The sequence below is a fragment of the Leucoraja erinacea genome, chromosome 4, assembly GCF_028641065.1.
Source record: "Leucoraja erinacea ecotype New England chromosome 4, Leri_hhj_1, whole genome shotgun sequence".
Lineage (NCBI taxonomy): Eukaryota > Metazoa > Chordata > Chondrichthyes > Rajiformes > Rajidae > Leucoraja > Leucoraja erinaceus.
In genome coordinates this window covers 108,093,368-108,119,462 of record NC_073380.1, presented here as the reverse complement: position 1 = coordinate 108,119,462, position 26,095 = coordinate 108,093,368, and the positions used below count along the sequence as shown (strand labels likewise).

The 26,095-nt window shown below is 42.6% G+C and overlaps 1 protein-coding gene across 2 annotated transcripts in view; it reads right to left on the bottom strand.

The window, feature by feature from the left end:
• Positions 1 to 26,095, bottom strand: part of rims2a (regulating synaptic membrane exocytosis 2a) — a 684,525-nt gene that overhangs the window by 55,417 nt on the left and 603,013 nt on the right. The gene's annotated exons all lie outside the window — the stretch shown is intronic.

Sequence of the window (26,095 nt, the reverse complement as noted above, 5' to 3'; positions counted from 1 at the left end):
TTTTGTGCAGTGCTCTGAATTCTTTAGGCAGGGTGCCACTGATCAAGAAATCCAATAACATTGCAGCAAGCAAGTGATACACTGTAGATGGACGTAAGATGTGAGGGATTTTAACGTGTATTCTGGGTATAATGTCTGCTTGTGGTGTAGTATGTTCGTTATATCAACTGGCATATGGAGAGGGTGAATGGAATTCCATCGGTGTCTCTGATTGCACTGGCACCTTAGGAGAAACATCTGTTGGGTCCCTCCATGCTTCCCTCCGTCTTTGGCTGGGAGGTGGCCCAGTGCTGCTGAGCAGGGTTATCCTCTGCCCCCTTATCCTCTTACTCCTGCTAATCTTCAGATTCTACCCCATGGTACTTTCATGGCATCTGCACCCCTGTTGCTGCAAATGGGGTGGACCCTGGTGTGAGGTGCCAGTGATTTAGAGGACAGCCATTGTATGCCAGGAGTTATTCAGCAGGGTGGTGCTGGTGGCTCATAAATATCCAGCAGTGCAGACTTCCCTTGGGATAAAGGAGTTTTTGCTGCTTCATAGAATCATAGCATTCACTAAAAGAGATTTTGATGATCAACAAGAAGCTGCACATCCAGTGAATGAAACTTGTTATCAATTGGAGCCTTTATGAGACCCGACTTCAGCCAATGATTACCTGTACTTGTGAGAAAATAGTCAATCTCAGTGGCCACTTCTTTATGTGCAATATGTATACATTTATTTATATTTAACAGAATAGAATGGAATCTGACACAGTATGTAATGACTGGGACAAGAGATGCTATGAAAGTCCAGGTGCTTATAGGAAAGTGGTGCTGCATGGCACTTTAGATAGCTTTACACAGTAGCTGGCAACATGTGGACTGTACAATGTGGCAGCAGGTGGGCAGAACATGGGCATGTTTTATATAATTTGGCATGATAACGAGTCTGATCGACTGCCATAAACTATCTTTGAACTCGTTCCCCATTCATTGCTTCCCATCTTTCACCAGGTCATCACTTCAAAATGCGACAAGCCTTGCCTTATCACACTCGCATCAAAGGATATAACACATTAAAACTTGATGCATAGCTAAGTGGATTGCAAGCTGTGCCCATGTTTCTCAGTATATTTTCTCCTTCAATGTCTGACATGCCATTGCTTCTTGTTTGCTTGGCATCATAACCTCCTGAAGCTCTGCCAACCTCCAAGAACATTATGTTTGTCAAGCTAGGACAGGCAAAATTCTATCCTCATTGCCTTTTTACTCTGCTTGTACTTTTATTTGCTTTATATATTTTTTAAAGATATGGCATGGAAACAGGCCCTTCAGCCCACTGAATCCATGCCAACCATCCTGTTCACACTAGTTCAATGTTATACCATTTTTCTCATCTACTCCCTAAACATTGGGGGCAATTTACAGAGGCCCATTAATCTACACGTGTCTAGGTGATGTGAGAGGAGACTGGAACATCCGGAGGTCTCAGGGGGAACATGCTAACTCCACACAGAGAGCACCTGTGGTCAGGATCGAACCAAGGTCTGTGGTGCTGTGAGGCAACATCTCTATCAGCTGCATCACCGTGCCAACCATTATAAACTTTGAAATATGTGAATGCCTGTCTATCCCCATTCACATGGAGAAGCCTTTATAACAAGAGGAGTCGAGTATAGGAGCAAAGAGGCCCTTCTGCAGTTGTACAGGGCCCTAGTGAGACCACACCTGGAGTATTGTGTGCAGTTTTGGTCCCCTAATTTGAGGAAAGACATTCTTGCTATTGAGGGAGTGCAGCGTAGGTTTACAAGGTTAATTCCCGGGATGGCGGGACTGTCATGTGCTGAGAGAATGGAGCAGCTGGGCTTGTACACTCTGGAGTGTACACTTTAGAAGGATGAGAGGCAATCTTATTAAAACATATAAGATAGTTAAAGGTTTGGACATGCTAGAGGTAGGAAACATGTTCCCGATGTTGGGGGAGTCCAGAACCAGGGACGACAGTTTAAGAATAAGGGGAAGCCATTTAGAACGGAGACGAGGAAACACTTTTTCTCACAGAGAGTTTTAAGTCTATGGAATTCTCTGCCTCAGAGGGCGGTGGAGGCAGGTTCTCTGGATATTTCCAAGAGGGAGCTAGATCGGGCTCTTAAAGATAGCGGAGCCAGGGGATATGGGGAGAAGGCAGCAATGGGTTACTGATTGGGGATGATCAGCCATGATCACATTGAATGGCGGTGCTGGCTCGAAGAGCCGAATGACCTACTCCTGCACCTATTGTCTATTGTCTAAGCCACTTTGGCTGTTATGCATTCCAAATTCTCCAAATCAAGGGCAGCATTGACTTGGCAATAACATCACTCATGTCTAAATTGCATCCACCTTGACATGGAAATACATTGCCACCGAGATTAAATTGTGAAACTGCCCACATAAGTCTGCAGTAGTGCCTTCACCAGAAGAATACAGCACTTGAAGAAGGAGGCTGTTACCTCCAGGGCAAGTCAGGGTGATTTAAAGATGCTGGGTGACACCTAGATTCTGAAAAATAAATAAATAAACATAAAATCAAGGTTGGACTTCCCTGAACAGAGACATTGCTTGAAATAACATTGTGTGCCCACAAGGTTTACTATCCCAGTGTATGCATTGACAGATCTTTGCCCATACATCTGCTCATTATTTTCACGCCCAGTGTCAGATGAGCACATGGTCTGGCATTTGGCTGCTCCTGAGTGGAAGGGTGGTGGAGGACAAGAAATGAGTCCGACCTCCATCCTTTGCTTCTCAGTGTGCTTTTCCATTCCCATGTGCTTCTATCTGATTACATCACAGTGATCCCTTTTTAGGATTTGGGGCACATGGGCGTTCGTGGAGTGATGGGAAAGCCTATAGATGGAGCAGATAGACTGGCAAAACTGGGCCTCAAAAGACCACAGGGTCAGTCAGTGCCATGTTGGGCACCACAGATTCAATCAGCTTAGCTTCAAACAAGATTGGGAACACTACTCTGCATGGGCCTCCAAAGTTACAGCTTTGCTCAGGATGTTGTGATCAGTGGAAAAGAATGGCCACTCCCACGAATACCCTGTGGCATTCCATTCTGAACTTCCCAAACTGCCTGATAACCTGAGTCAGTAATTAATTCTCCTTTAGGAAATGGAGTTGATATGAATTAGCAAGGATTAGTTACAGCTGGTGCAGGGAACACCTGTTTAATGTAGACATGGGAAAAGCATCTCATGATCTCTCAAGCCCTTGCACAAAGAGCAAGTATGAAAATCAGGCAATAATAGCATCAGAACAAAATGAATTCATGGACAATTGAATTTGTAGGCCAAACAGATAAGGAATGCACTGTACCAAAAAAAAAAATGCAAATGGACCGATTTGTAGTCAAGCTATTCACCTTCATTTTTATTACATTGATGTGTTCATTAAATGTTTATGCTTAGGTGGATAATTGAAATGTAGAAGGACTTAATTGTTAGATTACATTTAGATATCTTCCTTGCTCAGGCATCAACAGTGGTAAGTTCATAAACTCATATGTTCTAAGAGCAGAATTAAGTCATTCAGCCCATCAAGTCTACTCCACCATCATTCCTTCTCAACCCCATTCTCCTGCCTTCACCCCAAAACCCCTGACACCCTTAAGGGCCTGTCCCACCAGCATGCGATTGCATGCATCTAGCGCGACCAAACATGGTCGCTTGAGGCGTATGGCCTCACAGGGCCAGTCCCAATTCGAACTGCGGGGGCGTATGGAGTTGTGCGGGGCTGATCCCGACATCATACTCACCAATCAGCTGGGCAGGAGGCGGGCCGACTGAATTTGGACGTCGCACGGCGTCGGACGGTTACGTCATCCATGCAACGGCATGCTGGGCGGTGACATAATCGCGTAACGCCACGCGCTAAGCGTACACCGTCAAGACGCTGCATACGCCATCAAGACGCTGCATACGGCATCAAGGCGGCCTCAATGCGGCTGCGGGCTGACAGGCCATTGTCACGCGGGATGTTCGGACAGTGCAGGATTTTTGGAGCCCCCGCGCGATATCGGGACCAGTCCCGCACAACTCCATACGCCTCCGTCAATCTAACTACGTACGGCTCAAGCGACCACGTTTGGTCGCGCTAGGCACATGTTATCACATGCTGGTGGGACAGGCATTTTACTAATCAAGAATCTGTCAATCTCCACCTTAAAAATATCAATTGACAGCCTTCACAGCTTCTGTGGCAATGAATTCCACAGATTCATCACCTTCTGACTGAAGAAATTCCTTCTCACCTCCTTTTAATTTTTAAATGAATTTGTCAATGATATGTCCAATCCGTATAATTTTAATTTTTTTTGTTAGTTTGTTGCAATCTGTCTCTATACTGACAACCCCTTTCGTCAATTTGCTGTAATCAGAAAATGTTGAGATTTACAGTATGTTTTTGATTAAAAAGTCAAAATCATTAAAATAAATGTGAACAATTCACACAGAACTTTACTTCCCATTGTCACACTGAATAATTTACCCATGTTCTCAACCAGCTAGTTATTTAAGAAAATAAAGGTTTATTTTGATTTATCCTTCGCATTTATTAGTGACCTTTACGGGCCTGTCCTACTTACGCGACTTTTTCAGCGACTGCTGGCACCGACCAGAAAGATGCTGTCATAGGAGACATGTCGCGGGGTGAAGCCTGTATGGTCGTGAGTAGTCGCACAAAGAGTCGTACCTTGTTCTGGTCACCGCTGGATTTTCAACCTGTTAAACGTTTTCGGTGACCTGCAACGACTTAGGACGGGTGCCGGCAGTCGCCGAAAAAGTTGCGTAAGTGGGACAGGCCCAATGGTTATTCTCTGGCCCTGTTAATACCTTTATTCACGGCTCGCTACCTTATTGAGGCCTCTTTGAAATCTAGAAATCTACAGTATCTTCATCTACGCTCTCAATCATTTCTGCAAATAATTAATTTGAGGTTGTTCAGGCAAGTCATTTCCTCATAATATTAGAAATAGGTATAGGAGTAAATCATGTGATCTCTTATGGCTGTTCCATCATTCAAGTCCTTCAATGAAATTCAGACACAAAAAGCTGTAGTAACTCAACGGGTCAGGCAGCATCTCTGGAGTAAAGGAATATGTGATGGCTTGGGTCGAGACCCTTCTTCAGACGGACGGTCAGGAGAAAGGGAATCGAGAAATATAGATGGACAAATGAATGGAAGATATGCAAAAAGTAACGATAATCAAGGAAATGCAGAGCCCACAATGGACAATTGTTGGCTGTGGGATAGAAGATAAGGAGTTATACAGACAGTGGAACTCAACAAGACTACAGTAAAACTAATACGGCATTTAGGGTGGGGGAGGACGGAGAGAGAGAGGGGATGCAAGGTTTACATGGAATGAGAGAAATCAATATTCATACCACTGGGTTGTAAGCTGCCCAAGCAAAACATGAGGTCAGTGCTCCCCCAATTTCTGTTTGGCCTCACTCTGACAATGGAGGAGGCCCAGGTTCACTATTCAGTATTTTATTTCTGAACTGGGATTTTTGACTCTCTTTGAAAATAGTAATCTAATATCTTTTCTTCCCACTGATTTTAAGATGACGTTTTTTTAATATCCAAACCATGTTCTCTCTCCCTTCTTAAATGTGTGGCTGAAGTTAGAAATTCTCAAGTACTGTCTTCACATCTACTTATGAATTATTAAATTGTTTCTGCTGCTTTTTGATTATTTTTATAAAACCCAGAGAGAATTGGTTTAAATTAAATCTATAAATTCAATAATTTAAATTCACGTAATAGCATTGGTAATCTTACTCTCCTAGTTTATCCGTTATTTCATCATTTTAAACTGTATTTTAATTTGACTTAGTAATATCTTCAATAAGTGTTAACAGGGCTCTTGCTTAACTTTTTTTCCCCTGTTGCCAGGTGGGTAACCAAGGCAGCTTTTTAGGCTGCCAAATGCAGTTTAGGTGGTCATTTAAGACGTCTCACCCCCACCCCCACCCCCCCATAATCAGTCTGTAGAGGGTCTCGACCCAAAATGCCACCTATCCATGTTCTTCAGAGATGCTGCTTGACTTGCTGTGTTACTTCAGCATTTTCTACCCTTTTAGATTTATTATTGTCATGTTTACCAAAGCACAGTGAAAGGGTTATAAAAGCATAGAAATATAGAAAATAGGTGCAGGAGTAGGCCATTCGGCCCTTCGAGCCTGCACCGCCATTCAATATGATCATGGCTGATCATCCAACTCAGTATCCCATCCCTGCCTTCTCTCCATACCCCCTGATCCCTTTAGCCACAAGGGCCACATCTAACTCCCTCTTAAATATAGCCAATGAACTGGCCTCAACTACCATCTGTGGCAGAGAATTCCACAGATTCACCACTCTCTGTGTAAAAAATGATTTTCTCATCTCGGACCTAAAAGACTTCCCTCTTATCCTTAAACTGTGACCCCTAGTTCTGGACTTCCCCAACATCGGGAATAATCTTCCTGCATCTAGCCTGTCCAACCCCTTAAGAATTTTGTAAGTTTCTATAAGATTATTTTGCATGCTATCCCATCTGATCAGATAATAGTATAAATAATTTAAAACAAAACTAATCAAGTACAATAGGTGGAGCAAAGGGGAAGATACAGAGTTCTGAGCATTGTAGCGAGCGAGTTCCATAGACATGTCCAATGTCCACAATGAGGTCAAGGTAAATCGGACAGTGCCTTAGCTTATGGGAATGCCAATATTTCTCAGCCAACATCATTGCAATATAACTTTATACTATTGCTTTTTGTGGGATTTTTGCTCTTTGCTTGCATGGCTCTGAACACTTTCCTGAAGAAGTGATAACATTTAAATTACTTAATAAGCTGTAAAGCATTTTGGGACATCTACAATGCTACAAATAATGTACAAATATGGTGCAGGCTTGGTAATCGTTTCCCCCAACACCTCCGCTCAGTTTGCATTAACCAACCTGACCTCCCGGTGGCTCAGCACTTCAACTCCCCCTCCCATTCCCCATCCGACCTCTCTGTCTTGGGTCTCCTCCATGGCCAGAGCGAGCAACACCGGAAATTGGAGGAACAGCACCTCATATTCCGCTTGGGGAGTCTGCATCCTGCGGGCATGAACATTGAATTCTTCCAATTTTTTTAGCCCTTGCTGTCTCCTCCCCTTCCTCAGCCCTCGGGCTCCTCCTCCTCCTTTTTCCTTTCTTCTCCCCGCCACTCTCCATCAGTCTGAAGAAGGGTTTTGGCCCGAAACGTTGCCTATTTCCTTCGCTCCATAGATGCTGCTGCACCCGCTGAGTTTCTCCAGCATTTTTGTGTACCTTAAACTAACCACATCTGCCTGCACATGATCTATATCCCTTGCATATCCATGTACCTATTTAATGCCTCTTAAATGCCACCACCGAATCCTCCTCCATCACCACCCCTGGCAGCACATTTCAGACACCCACCACATCCTGTGTAAAAAAAAACTTGTTCTACATGTCACCTTTAAACTTTGTCCTTCTTAAATTAAGTTTATGGTCTTTGGCAACCCCTTATTGTAACTAATACCACCTGCTCCAGACAGCATTCTTGTAAAACTCTTCAGCACCATCTCCAAAGCTTTCAGATACTTCCAGTAATGAGGTGACCAGAACTGCACGCAATTCTTCAATTGTGGCCTAACCAATGTTTTGTGGAGTCACATCAGAGAAGGGTGACCATGGTGTACAGGACTAGGAAAGGTAACCAGCATTAAAGTAAAGAATCATTCAGAAATTGGAGGGTTGATTCAGGGGGAACACATAAATATACATTGTGTGGGATCTATGGTTAGTGAGCTGTAGGCACTAACAATGCAACATTTGTTGGCTATCTGGCCTTGCAACTAAATCCAAGTAACCTGGCAAATCACTGTTACACTCTATTGATAAGCACACATCCTTCTGAAACTGCATACATCACCTGTCTAGAACTACAGTAATAAATCTTATGCCTTCTAGTTTCTGTCCAGCTATAAAGTCAGCTTTCCATGAGGTGTTTCCATTTTTTAGTTATCTCATGACATTTAATGATCCAAATCTGTTTGGTTCTCCACTACTTTTAGCTCTTATTTATACGGTTCTGTACTTTATAATTTTTTTGTTTGTCCAAAGTATATGAAGTCAGACTTGCCGAGATTGAAATCAGTTTGTGCCATAGTTTCAACCTTTTACTTACTCTCTTAATATTTGTTTTTAATGTTGAGATGACAGTGGTTATCTTTGCATCACCAACACACCCTCCTTTCTCTCTCATGCTTATCCCATGTTGAATTGTTTAAAAATTAACACAGAACATTCAAAAAGTGATGCATGACAAATGACCACAATATGGAAAAGAACCAAGCAGAAAACAGGAAGTGCAAAAGGCTGGTTGATGTTGTATTTATGGAGATCCCAAAGCTGTTTGATAAATTCCACTAGAAGATCAGTTAGCAAAGTTGAAACCAATTAGATTAAAGAAATGGGTAAGAAACTAATTAAGGGAGAGAAATTCAAGCATTTCTTAAATCTTTTCTCTTTAGATATATATTAATCTTAAAATGGATGTTTCATTGTTTTTGCAATGAATTTTATTGTTTATGCAATGGATATTGCACAAACAATGGGAAAACTCACTCTGTGGTTGTAAAGGAGATTACTGTGTTAAAATGAAAAATGAGTTTTGCAGATTCAATACCAGTTGTAAGTTTCATTACATATGGCAAAGTTGAAAATCCTTTTTTCTCTAGTACTCCTTAATTTAAACATCACCTTTTCTTGTAACACGTTCATATATATGAATCTTGAAACTTCTGACACTCCCCCATCAAATCTGCTGAAGATCTTTTCCACAAGGAATATTACTTTTCCACAAGGACAATGCATTATTTTAGTCATATTTCTCTGCCTTGTATAGAATCTGCGAGATATAGACGGTGATATAGAGAATTATGGAACAAATGAATGAAAGATATGCATTGTTACTGTTTTGCATATCTTTCATTCTTTTGTTCCATATCTCTCTATATCACCATCCATATTGTATCTCTCGTTTCCCTTTCCCTCGACTCTCAGTCTGAACAAGGATCTTGATCCGAAATGTCACCTATTCCTTTTCAACATTCTATACTCTATTTCTCCTAACTCCATTTTTTCTCATATATCATCCTCAACTCCCTTACTATTCACAGTGTTTCATATCAGGCTAAAATTAATTAAAATCTTTATAATCTATAAAATAATAATTGAACTATATTTGTTAATCCAGAAGAAGGGATGTGACCACAATTTTAAAGCATTGTATCAATGATAATCGTGTTGTTACGTTAAAGCTCAAACTATGCTGGGAGCTAGCTCATGCTCATTATCTGCATTTTAAATGTTAGATAGTCAGCACTGTGCAATCTTTTAACTTGCTTTATGCTGACTAGATATTTCTGATCTCTGCCCTAAATGCAGGCTATTTACTGAAGACATTGATTTTGGGAAATGTGTTCTTAAATGTCTGATGTTAAGCTGGCTCCACTTCAAAAATTTCCAAAGCATGCCCATTATGGATGACGGGAAGGTTCATTGCATTAAATTGCAATTTATGTACCCAAATTGCAGTCTACCAAATTACAAGATGCAAATTAAATGTGAAGAGGCTGCACTTTCAGAAACACAATGGGAGCTTTAACATCTATTCTCCAATTTTTAATAGGAGTTATTCTCTATTTGTTAAACAGTTGCCTTGCCTAATTGAACAGATAAATCTTTAAAGAAAATGGATACTTTGTATAAAATATGAAAGATAATTAACAAAACTCATTGCATCAGCAGGGACAGAAATATATATATTCTGAAATGTTCTGGACCAGCAACACAATTAGGCATCAGCAGGGACCTAAATATATATATTCTGATATTTTCTAGACCCGCAGCACAATTATGTGATATAATTAATATTTTATATAAATTCTGTTCTGAGTGCAAAATTGAAATAATTGTGTTACAAAGAAGCATTGTAAAATGTTAAGCCTTCATACAGAGGGTAGTGGGTGCATGGAACAAGCTGCCAGATGAGATAGTTGAGGCTGGGACTATCCGAATGTTTAAGAAACAGTTAGACAGGTACATGGATGGGATAGGTTTGGAGTGATATGGACCAAACACAGGCAGGGGGGGATTAGCGTAGCGTGTGGCCAAGTTGGACCGAAGGGCCTGTTTCCATGCAGTATCACTCTATGGCTCTCTATGACACTATGAAGTTGAGATGAAAATGAGATGGATTGAAACAGGGAGGCCATATGTTTTGCAAGTTTTAGATCGGGTCAACTGCAGTAGAAATGGAGTGAAAGAACCTTACTACATTGAGTTGATAGCTGACATATTCAAAGAGAACCAGTCCCTATCAGTCAATGAATTACAAGTGGGACTTTTGTGTATGTTTAATAAACGTATGATCCAAAATTAGTTGGATATCAGATGCCAGCATTGTTTGGACATCCACATCTGGAAAAGGCAAGTCTTGGTGGACAGGAACCCTGTAGTCGACACACATTGTTTGTATAACTCAGGAGGCCAAATTAAAAGAGAATAGTATCTTAAAGTGCGATTGTGTTCCCTGCTTTGAAATTCATTCCAAGAACTGGATTTCTCGTAATTTCTTGGAGGTTCTAATGAAGCAAGTGATTATGCCAAGGGCACAGCTGCTGTTTCTCTGTAGCTGCACAGGAATATTTACAGAAGCACAATGGTGTAGGTCTGCATGGAGGTATATGGGATGGTCAATGGCACCAGCACAACCTTGGACATCTGGGAAGTGAAAGCAGTGGGAGGGGTTAGCTGGTGCTGTTGTGACAGTCTGACATCTGTCTGACTGCAGATGGCAATGGGGTCAGCAGCTGAAGTGATATGAGGAGGGAAAGGGGGGAGGTTCTCAGAAGACACTGCCACCAAAATCTTATTGACACTGATGAGGGGTCTTTGACCTGGAACATAATGTCTGTTTGTCTCCCTGCATATGTGTCCTGACCTGCTGAGTAGTTACAGGGTTTTCTTTTAGAACTCCAGTATTTTCAATTTTCTTAATATATAAGTTTGGATAAACACACCGATGTATAAGATATGCCATCTTTTATCACTTCCAAAAAATGCATAGAAAATTGATGCAGATAACATGCCATGGTCCCAGAGAGTCTAGAAACATGATATAATAAATACTAGTAAGATTAAATGAGAACTTACCAGTTTGAAGTTTGATCTTTATTTTATGAGGAGTTACGATGAGGGCTTACGTGAAGACCCCGCCAGCACGCATGCGTGCCATTCTTCAAAGCAGCGGTGTGGAATCGCAGAAATAGTAATTGAAATAAACATAGTAAAGATAATAAGAACTAGGATACCAGTTGACCTTTATAATTGAGGGCGGGAGCGGAGGGCACGTAATCCCTCATCGTAACTCCTCATAAAATAAAGATCAAACTTCAAACTGGTAAGTTCTCGTTTAATCTTACTATTTTACTTCGGAGTCACGTGAGTGACTACGTGAAGATTTTAAAGCTCTGTGATTTCAAGCCGTGTAACAGTCCATGCTTCATTCACTGCCGAAGTCATCCAAGGGAGGAAGTATGTTATCGTAATTAAACATGAATCAATTTTTTAAAAACAACAATATTTATTTTTTAAACAAAGAAAATAACGCTCCCCCAGGCTTAAATTATATATTTGCAGAACTTAAAATTCTTTCTGCAAACAATGCAGGTTTGGCAATCGGCTTGTTATAAAATATTTGGAAAGTCCTTTCCGTAGACCATCCCACTGTTGCCAGGATATGGTCCGTTGGTACCTCCATATTCCTGGCCGCCGATGTTGCTGCTGCCCTGGTGGAGTGAGATTTTAAAATGTCAGTATCCACCCCAGCAGCTCCCAATACCTGTCTGAGCCATCTTGAGATGGTTTGTACCGACATCCGACCACGTGGCTTTTTGAAGCTCACCCATAGTGCCATTTCGCTCCCTCTTAATGCTTAAGTTGTGCTAAGGCACAGCAGTAGATGTGACATGACACATAAACGGGGGTCAGGTGGGTACGCCCGGAATTCCATCGTCAGTCTCGAAGTTCCCGGTCTGCTCTGCTTGACCAGCTCCATGATTCTGAATGTAATCTGGTCAGCCGATGTGACCATATTGTCCAGTCTTAGATAGTGTAGGGACTGGACCCTTTGGGCTGAGACCTAGGCCATCAGCATTACAGTTTTCAGAGTGAGCTGTTCCAGAGACAGGGATCTGGCTGGAGACCAACCCCTTAGTAATGACAGGACGACACTGACGTCCCAGATCTGGGAATACCTAGGTCTAGGGGGATTGGTATTAAAAATATCTCTCATTAGCTTGGTCACCAGTGGATGTGATCCTATGGACTGCTGTCCTGGTGTCTGCCATAGATAGGCTGACAGAGCACTCCTAGCACTGTTGATTGTGCTGTAACTCAGCCCTTCATCGTAGTGCAGGCTGGACAGGAACTCCAGGACGTTCGTTATTGTAGCTGTTCTATATGCTACCCCAGTCCTCGAGCAGTACGCTTCCCACTTCCGGATGCTGGAGAGGTACTGCTTCTTGGTCGCTTGTCGGTAGGCTGCCATGATCATGTCCATGGTCCTGTTTGATAATCCCAGATCCAATAGTGGCCTTTTTAAATTCTGCAACCCAACAGATTTATCATGTCATGGCACGGATGACTTTCGCCCGTAACAGGGTGGACCAATAGATCTGGTCTTTTGAAAATGGTCATGAGTGGTTCAGTGACCATGTCGAGGGCCACAGGGAACCATGGCCGTGTAGGCCAGTCGGGTACTACCAAAATACCTGAAGCCGAGTCCATTTGTATTTTGCGTAGGACCCGACTGATGAGGCAGAAGGGGGGAAAGGCATAGAAAAACAAATTTTCCCAATTCAGCGAGAAAGTGTCCATCGCTGCTGCCTCAGGGTCTGGTTCCCAAGCGTCAAATGTTGATAACCGATGATTCAGTCGGGATGCAAAGAGATCGATATCAGGTGTTCCATATCGCTTTGTAATTTCAGCAAATACTTTAGGGTTCAACATCCAATCCGTGTTGTCATTTAATTTTCGTGACCTGGTGTCTGCCACTGTATTGAGCTTACCTGGTAGGTAAGTTGCTGATAGCCAAATATGTCTGTCGACACACCATTGCCAGATTGTGTTGACCAGATCATCACAAGATATTGATTTTATTCCACCCATATGGTTAATATAAGCCACCACTGTGCTGTTGTCAATTTGTAGGCGGACATGCAAATGATGCATAGTTGAACAGTAAGCTTTTAGCCCATAAAACGCACCCAACATTTCTAAATAATTTATACCCAGCGTCTGTAGTAGTGATGATTCTTGTATGTTCCATCTACCACCAGTATTAGATATAATGTTAGTTGCTCCCCAACCTTGAGCACTGGCATCCATTTGTATCGTGATTGCTGGGTTACTGATAATGATGGGGCTGCAACTATGCCAAACGTTTACTTTCCACCATTGTAACTCTAACATTGCTTTAGCTGGTAATTGCATGGGTCGATCAAAATGACCCGCATGTTGTTTTAGCGCTTGCACCTTTGCTCTTTGTAAGTTTTGGTAATGCAAAGGTCCAAGTTGAGTAGCTGGAAATGCTGCTACTAATTTCCCAATTACTCTTGCCACCTGGAGAATAGTTGGTTGATTGGTAATTATCAATTTGTTGCAGGCTTGCACCAATAATGCTGCTTTTTCTTTTGGCAACATTACAGACATGTGGACAGAGTTAATCGTGAATCCCAGATAGTCCATCGTTGTGGATGGCGTCAACTTAGATTTATCTGGTTGTATGACAAACCCCAGAGTTTCAAACAATTGTTTGGTAGCTAATACCGCTGATTTAGCTAATTCCAGGGTTTTACCCACTATCAAAATATCATCAAGATATGCCATGACAATATGTTTTTGTTTTCTTAGTATTGCCAAGGCCGGTTTTAATATCTTGGTAAACAGTCTTGGGGCTGATGTTAACCCATTAGGCAACGCTTTATACTGCCATTGTTGCCCCATCCTGTTAAACTTTATGGATCTACGATGATCCTTGTGAATGGGTATTGAATAGTATGCATCTTTCAAATCGATGCATGCCATGAAGTATCCTCTGGAAATTAATTGTTTGGCAGTAACAAATGTTTCCATTTTGAAATGTATATACCTGACAAAAGTATTCAGTGTCGTCAAGTCAATGATGATGCGACATCCACCATCTTTTGTAAATATATTTGATACAAATTCCAAAGAGTCATGTTCCGTTTTTTCTATGACTCCTTTTGTATGTAACCTCACCAGTTCTGCCTGTCCCTCGTATTTTTCCTTTTGTGAGAGTGTAAACTCTCCGTGGGGTACATGTTGAACTGGTGGCATACTTTTTTGGATGAATTCAATTTTGTATCCCTGAATACTTTGTAGTATATATTTATCAAGAGTGATAGTCCTCCATGCTTCCAAAAACAGGTGTAACCTTCCCCTTGTTAGTACAGGCCCTGCACCTTTTATGTTCTGGAAGGAACCAGACCCACCTACCTCCATGGTTACCGGTAGTGTGTTCATTTCCTGGGTTTCTGTTTCTTCGTCTGTCGAGGTGTCGATGTGTGGAGCTGGGGCATCTTCCATGGGGTCCGCTCTGGGCCCTGGCCTTAAAAAGACCTCCGGGGATGATGTGCGGCCCCCATGCTTTCACCAGCACCCTGGTGTTGAAGCCTGCTGGTGGATGCATAGGGGTGCTGCCACCTGGGTTGTGTGGCTTAGCTCGTTCCTAGGCCTGCTCTCATGAATTCACATGCTTTCGACTCCTCATCCAAATCTTTAACCTGTTTCGACAAGTCCTTCCCAATCAGCAAGATTTGTGGTTGTGCAGTTGTAGATTTACACAACCCTGCAAATTTGGGATTGAGGACAGGTCTGATGGCATCCTTCCGCAGGCTGTTTATCTCATACTGTGTTGCACAGTAGAGCCAGTGTCCTGCTGGTTGTCGGTCATTTCGACCCCATCAACTGAACGAGCATAAGATGCGATAGCTGACGTCAGGAGCTTCAAAATTTTCTGGAGTTTCACCTCCTGGGTTCTTATGCCCAACCCAATGTGCCCCCAGATTTGGCTGTTAACAGCCGGTACATTGAGTGAGATGCAGTTCTCCGGAGGCATGTATCTATCCAACGCCTCATTTACTACCTGTTCTTGTAGCGGGTTGAAGGACAGGTAGTCAATACTGGCCGCCAGTTTCGACTGCAACGATTGACCCACTCTTGGTGTTACCGTGTAGCAGTTGACCAGTCCCAGCAGCTCTTCCTGGTCCTGCACCCCCAGCACACTGCTGTTGTCTTCAGCCACGGACCCCTCTTCTAGGCCAGCCCAGCCCTGGCCCCCAACGCTCCCCTCTGTCGAGGGAGATGAGATGGACAGTGCCGTGTACGGCGCTGTTGTGGGTGTGCGTGCACTCCCATGGCGGGCTTGCTCCATCTCCCGGAGCAAGTCCCGCTGGAGCATCTGCTCCATCAACCGCTCCATGCGGGACAAACGGTCACCTTTGCTGTTCTCGGGCAGTGCGCCTTCCTGACCGGACTCATCCGAGTCTATCGGCCAAACCGACTTCTGCTTAGCCTTGCCTCCAACCCGCTGCGGTGGTTCGAGCTGAGCAGCTTGCGGCGCTGGGCTTGGCTGTGCAGAAATTGCGTCGGAGACTGTGGACCGCAGCGAGTGCGGTCCAGGTGCCACCGGTCGCCCCTCACTGCTTGGAACCCTCCTGAGCTATCACAGTCGGTCGGGGTGCGACCTTCTTTGGTTTTCTCCCCTTGTCCATTGTCCTCTGGAAATACAGAGCACAACAAGGGTTTTGGTAATAACAACCTCAGAATAAGTTTTACTTACCAGGAGGTCCCGTTTTAAACTCAATTGCGGGAGAGCTCGTTCCCCCGCCCGTCGATGTTGCACTGCGTGAGACGCTATGTCGCGCATTCGTGCTGGCGGGGTCTTCACGTAGTCACTCACATGACTCCAAAGTAAAATTTGTGATCAAATACTACTGGGGATTAATGCATTGGCAAAATTCTCTGTCGATGAAACAGTAAACACTTTTTCAACTCCACAGTATGGTCCTTTGAAGTCAAAATGTATGTAGCCAATGGCTTTCTGTGCAGAACGGATGCCAATTACTCATGCATGTCTCAAAGATTAAGGTGCTGTGCTGTCAACCCTGACAAAGAAGATATTAACCAACTGCTGAATACAGCTGCCACTGCAGGATACATTTTGCAGATATTTGCATCATACTGGAAGGAGATGTGAAAAGTACTAAGTCTTAGAGTACTAAAGTGACACAGCTCAGAAACTGGCCCTTCAACCCACCATGTTCATCGAGTACATTGATTCTACCTCTTTTAATCATATTTATCGAGTAAAGTCTATAGGTTTTTCATGCCTTGGCAATACGAGTATATGACTACATCTTAATTGTTGTAAGAGTATCTGCCTTCACCACATCTTCAGGCAAAATATTCCCGTCTCCACCTATCCTCTGTGTGAAAAAAAATCCTGCATACATCCCCTCTAAATCTCCTTCATCTCTCTATAAAACTATGCCCTCTCTTCAAGAACTGTGGTGACCATTGGAACCTTCAGTAAAGTATGAGTTCCGTGACCAGCAGAAGCAGGTCCTGCACAGTCTGCAGCAAGGAACAATGAAGCACAGCTCTTCAGAAAGATTGAAACGTTCTGATTAACAGAAGAAAACTATTTGGATAAAGTAGCAGTGTGAAACAGCTCTTTGGCTCTTCAATCTAGCGTGTAAGGACTGGCAGAAGCCTAGGTCATGCCGCACATTATGACACAGAGCTGTTATTACACTCTAGGGTAAGCAACTGAATTTAAACACACAGCAATTTAAACACTACCATTATTAAGGGCTCCAGTGATGATAACTGTATGTTACGGTTAATTAAAATCATCCAATCTGCTTGCTTCAACAACTCACTAAGCACATTTTCACAAAATTTGAATCAATAAACACTAATTAAATGTGTATAATCTGTACATACAAGTAGGCAACATTTATTTTTAAAACAATATAATTATAAATTAGCCAGTTTTAATAAGTTTATGTCCATGAGTTATGGGATATTTTAAACAAATAATGTGTGCTAAAATTTCACTTACATTTATGCATGAATTAGGTCCTTCCATGTTATGCATCATCAAACATTATCCAGTTGTAAATTGTAAGATTTAACCGCCTGCAGTTGTTTGTTAGTGCCCAGGAGCCATATAAAATTGCTCATACAGAAATACAAAAACGAATTAAAAAAACCTTCACAGATGGGACAGAATAGGTTTAGAAGCATATGGTCCAAACACAGGCAGGTAGGACTAATGTAGTTGGGGCATGTTGGTCAGCATGGGCAAGTTGGGTCAAAGGGCCTGTTTCCACGCTGTATGACTATGAAAATAGGCAGGTTATTGTTTTGCAAAGCATGTTTTAATCATGGAAATTTAGTGAGGTGCTGACTTTGTCATGTCTGATAACACGGATTATATGATTGAAAAGATGGATGTAGTGCAATAGATACAACATATTCAGAATTTTGGAAAGCATTTAACAAAGTACCAGAAGGAAGACAAGAAGAAAGTATGATTCAGGAGCAAGGAAGCAATACTAGCTCAGTGGCAAGAAGCAAATTGTCATGGTAATGATAAAGCCCGATCTTCAGACTGACAGATGGGTTGCAAGGAATCAGTTTAGAAACATAGAAATTAGGTGCAGGAGTAGGCCATTCGGCCCTTCGAGCCTGCACCGCCATTCAATATGATCATGGCTAATCATCCAACTCAGTATCCCGTACCTGCCTTCTCTCCATATCCCCTGATCCCTTTAGCCACAAGGGCCACATCTAACTCCCTCTTAAATATAGCCAGTGAACTGGCCTCAACTACCCTCTGTGGCAGAGAGTTCCAGAGATTCACCACACGCTGTGTGAAAAAAGTTCTTCTCATCTCGGTTTTAAAGGATTTCCCCCTTATCCTTAAGCTGTGACCCCTTGTCCTGGACTTCCCCAACATCGGGAGCAATCTTCCTGCATCTAGCCTGTCCAACCCCTTAAGAAGTTTGTAAGTTTCTATAAGATCCCCTCTCAATCTCCTAAATTCTAGAGAGTATAAACCAAGTCTATCCAGTCTTTCTTCATAAGACAGTCCTGACATCCCAGGAATCAGTCTGGTGAACCTTCTCTGCACTCCCTCTATGGCAATAATGTCCTTCCTCAGATTTGGAGACCAAACCTGTACGCAATACTCCAGGTGTGGTCTCACCAAGACCCTGTACAACTGAAGTAGAGGGTTTCATACTCCGTTCAGGGTTCATATTTAATAATTCAAACATAAGAATTGCAAAAAAATGTGGAGAATGAATGATGGTGATGCTTTCAGGTTTCTGAATAACATAGCAAAGTGGGTGGAATTTTTGCAGTTGGTCCAAAGTGGAGAAGCATCAAGTGTGGCATTTTGAGGAAACAGAAATTAAAATACAGTGGCCTAGTAACTGCTATATTCTAATTGTTTTTAATTAAAGAAGCACAGGTGGTCATATTAATGCTGTTTGTGAAAGCCACATACAGGACAAAAGTTTCAACTGCAAATTTCAGCCAACAAAGCTGGGTTAACCAGTGTAATACTGAACTGAAACTGACACTGTCACACTTGCTGTTGATACGTTGCAACTTCTTGCATTTTTGAACAAGCAGAATGGAATTGTCATCTTTGCAGCTACTGGAGAATAAAACTGCAATAAAGAGATGAGAGCTTGGGGATAGACACAACAAGCTGGAGTAACTCAGCGGGTCAGACAGCATCTCTGGAGAAAAGGAATAGGTAACGTTTCGGGTCAAGACCCTTCGTCAGATGAGTGTCAGGGGAAAGGGAAACGAGAGATATAGAAGGTGGACACAATGCTGGAGTAACTCAGTGATACAGGCTTGGTCTGAAGAAGGGTCTCTACCTGAAACGTCACCCATTCCTTCTCTTGAGAGATGCTGCCTGTCCCACTGAGCATCCAGCATTTTGTGTCTGCCTTCAATGTAAACCAGCATCTGCAGTTCTTTCCTAAGAGGAGATATAGACGGTGATATAGAGAGAGATGAATATAGAGAGTAAATGAATGAAAGATATGCAAAAAAGTAATGATGATAAAGCGAATGGTCTAGGTGAAAATGAGCTATAGACAATGAAACTTACCAGGACGACAACTGGAGAAAAGGAAAACGTGACGTTGTGGTATGATAGAGAACCTGGAGAATCCATTCAGAGTTTTAGTGAAATGAATAAACATCAGGAGAATTCAGATGAATATTGGGAAAGTACATTATTTATGTCACAAAGATGCTCACGGCTCTCCTAGCGGTAAGTTGTCAGGGAGATCTCTAAAAGATGGCGATGCCTTCACTATGAGGAAACTTGTTCTGCCTGTTCCTGTGGGCTGATGGAAAAGTAGATGAAGCCTCCTCAATTTGGCATGGGATATGGGTCACCTCAGTATGCAATTGTGGAACAAAAATTGTGATTGGCACTCCAACTCCATTGCTCCTAAATTAGGATAATGAGAGATATCATGACAATATCCTTCCTGTGCAATGAGTCTTGACCCAGCTTGGGTTTTATTTGAAATTGTATAAATTAAAGGCAATCATCGAGGACAAAGAATACAATTTGAGTATTGGCACAGTATCAGATCAAAGAGGGTTGGTCAAGGCTGATCGCTCAGTGAATAAATAGTTTTTTGGTCATGTTGTTGAAAAATCTCATTACATACAAACTTTCTGCAGAACACTTTGTTGGTGTCACTAGGGAGTTTTACACCCCAAAAAATTAAGTTAAGTTAAGTTTCAGTTTTATTTGTCATATGTTGGTTAACACAGCGTCAACGGTACAATGAAATGTGTTTGACAAGGCAACTGGTCACCTCACCAATAATATAACAAGGCTGTGGGCAGAACAGTTCCCGTACCAGACCATGATACAGCCCGTCAGCAGGCTCTCGATGGTGCATCTGTAGACATTTGTGACCATGCTGCCGTTCAAGCCAAACTTACTCAGTCTTCTCAGGAAAAGAGAAGCTGGCGGGGTTTCGTAGTTATTGTGTTCGTGTGCAGGGAATGAGAGGTCCTCAGTGATGTGCACACCGAGGAACTTGAAGCTGTTGACCCTTTCAACCTCAGCATCACCGATGTGGATGGGGAAGTGTCCACTCCCCTGCTGTCTCCTGTAGTCCACAATCATCTCTTTAGTTTTGCTGACATTGATAGAGAGGTTATTTTCCCGGCACCAGCTGTTTAGTGCCTTTACCTCCTCTCTATAGGCCGTCTCATTGTTGTCTGTGATGAGGCCCAGGATGGTCGTGTCGTCAGCAAACTTTAAGATTATGTTGGAGCTGTGCTGAGCAGTACAGTCGTGCATGAACAGGGAGTACAGGAGAGGACTGAGCACACAGCCCTGTGATGTGCCTGTGTTGAGGATCAGTGAGGAAGAGGTGTGGCTGCCAATTCTCACCACCTGGCGCCTGCCAGGAAGTTGAATATCCAGCCGCAGATGGAGGTCTCCAGTCCAAGATCAAGGAGCTTGGGGACGAGTTTTGAGGGAATAATAGTGTTGAATGCCGAGCTGTAGTCAATGAAGAGCATTCACACATATGTATTCCCTTTATCCAGGTGGGTGAGCTCAGTGTGAGTTGCCATGGCGATGGCATCGTCCGTGGCCCTATTTGGTCTATATGCAAACTAAAGAGGGTCTAAGGTGTCAGGGAGAGAGGAGCAGATGTGAATTTTGACTAGTCGCTCGAAGCACTTCATAATGACAGGACGGTTGTCATTTAAACAGGAGATTATTGGTTTCTTTGGAACAGGAACCATGATGGATGCTTTGAAGGGAGTGGGAACCACAGACTGACTCAGGGAGAGGTGGAAGATGTTGGTGAGCACCTCTGCCAGTTGCTCAGCGCACGCCCTGAGAACCTGCCCTGGAATACCATCCAGCCCTGGAGCTTTGCGGGCGTTGACCTTTTTGAAGGATTGCCTCAGGTCTGCCGTTTGTAGGGTCGGTGTAGTAGTCCCCCTGCACACCTGTGGACTCATGCTGGGCGCTGTGTTGTCTGCATCGAACCGGACATAAAAGGTGTTAAGCTCATCCCGGACTGATGCGGTTGGCTGAACACTGCTCCTGTTTTTCCCTTTGTAGTCTGTGATGCAGCGTAATCCACTCCACATGTGTCTGGGGTCAGAGCTGTAGTAGTTAGATTCCACTTTGTTTCTATAGTGGTTTCAGTTTAGTGCGATTTCCCGTCCGACCCAGGGTTTCTGATTTAGGTAAGTGCAGATGGTGGCTTTTGGAACAACATCATCAATGCACTTACTTATGTAGCCTAAGACAGACTCTGTATTCGTTGATGTTGCCTTCTCAAGTCAAGTCAAGTCAAGTTTATTTATTTGTCACATACACATACGAGATGTGCAGTGAAATGTGCAGTGAAATGCTGCATCCTCAAACATCTGCCAGTCAGTTTTGTCAAAGCAACCCTGTAAGACCTCATCAGCCTCATTGTTCCATTTGTAAATGTCCCTGGAAACCGGATTTACCCGTTTTAGTTTCTGCCAGTATGTAGGCAGCAGTAGAACAGAACAGTGGTCTGCCTTACCAAAAGCAGGACGGGGTCTCTGAATGGGGTGTAACAATGGGCCAGAGTCTGCTCTCCCCTCGTGGGAAAAGTGATGAGTTGGAAGTATTTTGGGAGAACCTTCTTCATGTTGTAGTCTCCCAGAACAATGACCACAGACTCAGGGTGGGAGTTCTCCAGCTCATTTACAGTCCTGTACAGTTGGTTCAAGGCTAGGGATTCATCAGCCTGTGGGGGATGTAAACAGCTGTAAGGAGGACCGAGCTGAACTCTCTGGGGAGGTAGAAAGGTCTAGCTCCAGAACCGGGGAGCAGTGTGTAGTTAATACGCAGACATCCGTGGCCCACAGAAAGTTAACCATAAACCATACTCCCCCTCCTCTCGACTTGCCTGAGTCCTTTGTTCTGTCTTGTCGGTAAACAGAAAAACTCTCCTGAGTGACGGCACAGTTGGGTACGCTGATCTCCAGCCACGTCTCCATGAACGCCAGAACACAGCAGTTCTTAATGTCCCGATGGGGTTCGAACCGTGGGCACAACTCATCTAATTTATTGTCCAGGGATTGCACATTAGCTAGCAGGATGCTTCTTCGCCAGCTTCCGCACAGATCTCCGGCACGCTTCCCTCCCTTTGCTTTCCTCCTCCGCCGTGCAGGTAGACAAAACACCGTTGTCAGTGATATCAATAACCGGCCTAAAGTCCGCGTTGGCTGACGTTTGTAATTCCAAAAGTGTTTGTTGATCATACTGAACGTGCGATAGTACAGTATGTGCAAAAACTACAAGTAGTAAAAAATAAATCCACCCACGTTTGCTGAGTTGACTCCGAGCTCTCGTCAGCACAGCCATCTACATGGCTCACCGGAATCACCAGAAAAACATGCCAGGATGAACAAAGGTTCTGCTGAAAAATGATGAGACAAATTTCCTGCATCTGGGTTTTCAGGCACCCAGTAATTTACATAACTGATTCACACTAAAATATTCAACAACATTTAACTTTTGTTTTGGAGTTGTGTGAATACATTTCAAGCCCAATGCATTGTAATTTGAAAGGTTTTGTGAGCATAGAACAAAACCGATGAAGAAGACAAAGGCACGATAAAAAACGTTTCATAAAAAGGATTACTTGGCTTTATTAAAAGATTATAAAAAAAGAGATTTGGTAAACTTTATTAATTACCGGTTAGCTTTTAACCAGTGTTGTCAAATCTTCTGGACTTTGTATTTCAGGAAATATTTAAAGGCCATTGACAGAATGCAGAGGATATGTACCTGGAGGTTATCAGGACTGAGGGATATCAGTTCTGAACAGGTGGAAAAGTTCCGACTGTTTGTGGAACAAAGAGGGTTGCAAGTTATTTATTAGATGCATTCAAGAGAAGTACAATGTTTTACATATTAGATGGGCAAAATATATTTCTTCAGACAAAGGAGATCATGGGATTAATGGGACGTGAAATGAACAAATTCTACAGTTACCCGAGGACGAGGAAGAGAAAAAAAAATTTAGAATTAGAACAAAGCACAACTCTTCCAGAGTCAGCACAGGTACACCTGGCCAAATGGCCTCTTATAAACAATAGACAATAGGTGCAGAAGTAGGCAATTCGGCCCTTCGAGCCAGCACCACCATTTACTATGATCATAGCTATCATCTACGATCTGTACCCCGTTCCTGCCTTCACCCCATATCCCTTGACACCGCTATCTTTAAGAGCTCTATCTAACTCTCACTTGAAAGCATCCAGAGAATTGGCCTCCACTGCCTTCTGAGGACAGATTCGCAACTCTCTGGGTGAAAATGTTTTTCCTCATCTCTGTTATAAATGGCTTACTCTGTGGCCCTTGGTTCTGGACTCCCCATCATTGGGAACATGTTTCCTGCCTAGCATGTCCAATCCCTTAATAATCTTATGTTTCAATAAGATCCCGTCTCATCCTTTTAAATTCCAGTGTATACAAGCCCAGCCACTCCATTCTCTCAACATATGACAGTTTCACCATCCCGAGAAATAACCTTGCGAACCTACGCTGCACTCCCTCAATAGCAAGAATGTTCTTCCTCAAATGTGGAAACCAAAACTGCACAGAATACTCCAGGTGTGGTCTCACTAGGTAGGGCCCTGTACAACTGCAGAAGGCCCTCTTTGCTCCTATACTCCTCATTATGAAGGCCAACATGACATTAGCTTTCTTCACTGCCTGCTGTACCTGCATGCTTACTTTCAGTGACTGATGAACAAGTACACCCAGATCTTGTTGTACTTCCCCTAGTCCCAACTTGACCACCATTCAGATAATAATCTGCCTTCCTGTTTTTGCCCCCAAAGTGGATAATATCACATTTATCCACATTAAACTGCATCTGCTATGCATCAGCCCACTCACCCAACCTGTCCAAGTCACCCTGCATCCTCCTAGCATCCTCCTCGCAGATCACACTGCCACCCAGGTCTTCTGGGCTATTTTTACAATTGTTCTATATAATTCACACTTCATCTGTTAATACTATTTGTTACTGTGTTAATAGAGTTTTGGTATTATCCTGAAATATTGTGGAATCCAGATGATTGGTTGCCAATCTATAAAAGCATACTGTTAAACATTAGTGTAGAAAGGAACTGCAGATGCTGGTTCACACCGAAGATAGACACAAAATGATGGAGTAACTCTCTGGATACAAGAATGGGTGATGTTTCGGGTCGAGACCATCATTAGATTCTGAATGTTAGATTTCTATTGCCCTAGACTTTTGGGGCAGCCAGATTTAGTTGCAGTGAATTATGACATGCCAGAAAGGAAATGGTACAGAATAATGATTTGATTTGTCGAGTAAATTCAACTGAGGAAAACAAAAATGAAACAGTGCACTATGCCAATAATACTTCAATTGTAATGCTATAATACAAGTTGCCATTGCAGTAGATGTTCACATGGCAGATGTGATTCTTATATGCATATCACTTTAAGAGGAAGTTTTTGTGATTATATTTCAAAAGTGAATTAAAAGTTGAAGTTTTAATTAGATGGCTCTGCTCATTGAAATTTCAGGCCGCTGCAAAAGAAATATACTTCATAATGAATAAATCTAAAAATATAATCTTGTATAATGAAGAACTATATATATGATTGGGATGAGTCCTGTACAGCAGATTAATGTCCCATGGTTCATAACGCATTGTGTAAGGTGAGAAATTGTGGTGATAATTACTAGAGACTCTCATATGGAGATTTAATTGGAATTGCTAAATGAACACAATCCATACAAACTTGGAAACTTACAAACCAAACTTGGAATTGTGTTTAATGCTGTTAAGTGTGAGGTGCTACATCTTGGCAGGACAAATCAAAATAGGATGTACATGGTAAATGGTAGCGAATTGACGGATCTAGGAATAACTGTGCATAGTTCCCTGAAGGTGGAATCTCACGTAGATAGGGTGGTAAAGAAAGCTTTTGGTGTGCTGGCCTTTATAAATCAGAACATTGAGTATAGAAGTTGGGCTGTAATGTTAAAATTGTACAAGGCATTGGTGAGGCCAATTCTGGAGTATGGTGTACAATTCTGGTCGCCAAATTATAGGAAAGATGTCAATAAAATAGAGAGAGTACAGAGGAGATTTACTAGAATGTTGCCTGGGTTTCAGCACCTAAGTTACAGAGAAAGGTTGAACAAGATAGGTCTTTATTCTTTGGAGCGCAGAAGGTTAAGGGGGACTTGATAGAGGTCTTTAAAATTATGAGAGGGATAGACAGAGTTGACGTGGATAAGCTTTTTCCATTGAGAGTAGGGAAGATTCAAACAAGAGGACATGATTTGAGAATGAAGGGACAAAAGTTTAGGGGTAACATGAGGGGGAACTTCTTTACTCAGAGAGTTGTAGCTGTGTGGAATGAGCTTCCAGTGGAAGTGGTGGAGGCAGGTTCGATTTTATCATTTAAAAATAAATTGGATAGGTATATGGATGGGAAGGGAATGGAGGGTTATGGTCTGAGTACAGGTAGATGGGACTAGGTGACAGTAAGTGTTCGGCACGGACTAGAAGGGCCGAGATGGCCTATTTCCATGCTGTAATTGTTATACGGTTACATGGTTACTAATCTGCAGAAAGAAATAGATCTTTGCTCTACATAGGATAACTTGGTCAATTTGTCACGCACATAAATTAATCTAAAGGAAAGAAAATATGTGTTACATACACAAATTCCACTAAAGCCAAGATGAAATGTCAATCTGGCTGCACAGCTGTTTATTGTGCCACGATCAACAATCTGACACATTTTCTGATCAGCTAAGAATGAAAATATGAATAGACAGATGTAAAAGTTAATCTTGCATAAAAATCTCT